We start from the raw sequence: 2,141 nt of genomic DNA on the forward strand, positions 1-2,141 counted from the left end.
TTCAATCGTCTAAACTGTTTTCCACAAGGAACGGACAAAAGACACTAACATTTCCAAACATTTCACACAAAGAGGTAAATAAATAAGCTCAGTAGAAAGAGTCCAGCTCCTCTTCAAAAAAAAAAGTTAATAAATAGATAATAGAAATAAAAATATCTTCAGAATGGATTGATTTATGGCTGTAGTCCCATGAAGATGGTGATGATGGGGTTGTCCCGGCAGAGCAGTGGAGGTTTGCTGTAAAACAGAGAAGAAAACACAATATTATTACACAACTACAAAATATAAAATCTTGGGAGAGTCAGGAAGTTTCCTGGTGAGCAAATAACAATTGGCTTCTCAGGCCTTATAAGGATTTATTTGGGCAGAAGCTGTAGCCTGGACTGAGGTTTACATCGCAGCTGATCGCCATAGTAACGCAGGACAGTCAGCTCCACACAGCTTTCCATGGACTTAAAGGAAACACAATTTTCAACTCTTTTTTAGCCATTTTCTGGTGGAATATAAACTAAGTTACCACACATAAATAAAGTCAAGTGTAAATCGGGCCCATATGGATATTTTCTCATAGCAGATTGTTCAGTAGAAGTTAAAAAACGGCAGTCGTACCTAGCGCTAACTAGCCGTTAGCACTAGCACGATGTTAGCATTCTCCATGATTTATGTATTTATGGGCTGTTGAACCACTTTGCTCCTCTCCATGTCTTTGTATCTTTATGTAGTAGAAAACTATATAATTCAGCATTGGTTAAAGGGGCTAGATGCGAGTTAGCCATTTTATACTCACTACTGCCACCTCAGGTCATACATGTAACTGCACCTTCTATATTAAGCGCGTGCATGACGGCAATTCGGACACGAAGTGACACCTTTTTGAGTGACAGTGCAGGATTTTAGAGGCAGTTGTGGCGAACAGGTCAGGGCTCATTCTACACCATAGGACATTGTTGGAACATTTAGGGCGAGTAAATTAGATAATTTTCCCTTTTTAAACTCCGTATAGTCCCTTTAAAGGAGTTTTTGAATAATTGGAGAAAGTTTACATTTTTCTCCAAATTGTTTTCCCCCTGAACTGTTTTCAAACATGACCATATATGGGTGATTCCGGAGATGCTGTCTATAGGCCAGTGCCTATTTGAAAGCTAAGACCCACAAAACTGATCAGATTTTTGCCACTTTTTGTTGCTTTTCTGTTGCATTTTCGTCACATTTTTCTATTTTTAATCACATTTTTGTCCCTTTTTTATCGCTTCTGTTGCATTTTCATCTTGTTTATGTCGCTATTTGGACAAAAATGTCTAGTACCATGTCTTGTTTATACTGTTTTTTAGTTCATATTAATTTAACATGAGCTCAGCCGTGGAACAACTCCAGCAGCTGCCAAGTCACTACTGGTAAATACACACTGTAGAGTCCAAATGTTTTAATGTGAACAATTCCGGTATTTGACCTTTTAAATAAATCTCCCTTAGTTTATTATGGGGAAAGCCCGCTGCAAAGCTCAGCAATATGACATCACTGTCCTTGTGTTTCTGCAATGGGGAAATAGCGCTGAATTTGCCACTTTTGGGGAAAAGTAAAGCGTCTTTCTGTCTATTTGTCCATTAAAACTAGGGTTGCACAATGTATCGCAAAAAATATCATATCGGGATATTAGCTGTATCGCAACACACCACAATATATCGCAACATCGCTGTCTTTTTCTGACTGAGATCGACACAGTTTTTTTTTGCAAACTCAGCTTAAACCAAACAATGAACAGAACATCAAAATGTGTAAAACAATTTTTCAATTATAACCTTGCTTTGATCCTGATTTTGTGTTTTTTGAGGACTTGTTATTTGTGTCTAATTTGACTGGAACATGTTGATATTGCAATAATATCGCGATATTGCTCCGCCAAGTTACTTCAATATCATGAGCCCTGCTGCAAACTATAGTCCAAGTTAGCCGAGTCAAATCTAGCCGCTTCCCACAACAGTGAAGCGTCTGCATGATTAACCTCTTAACCCCCTCTTAACCAAGTGCGTCCTCTCCATTTCAGCTTTACCCAAATCTACAAAACTCATCTAAACAGAAAACCTTCCTCATGCTGTTGTCACTTCTTCGTTCATTTTTGTCTCATATTTGTTGCTCTTTTT

This window comes from Gobius niger (genome assembly GCF_951799975.1).
Source record: "Gobius niger genome assembly, chromosome: 21".
NCBI classification, from domain to species: Eukaryota; Metazoa; Chordata; class Actinopteri; order Gobiiformes; family Gobiidae; genus Gobius; species Gobius niger.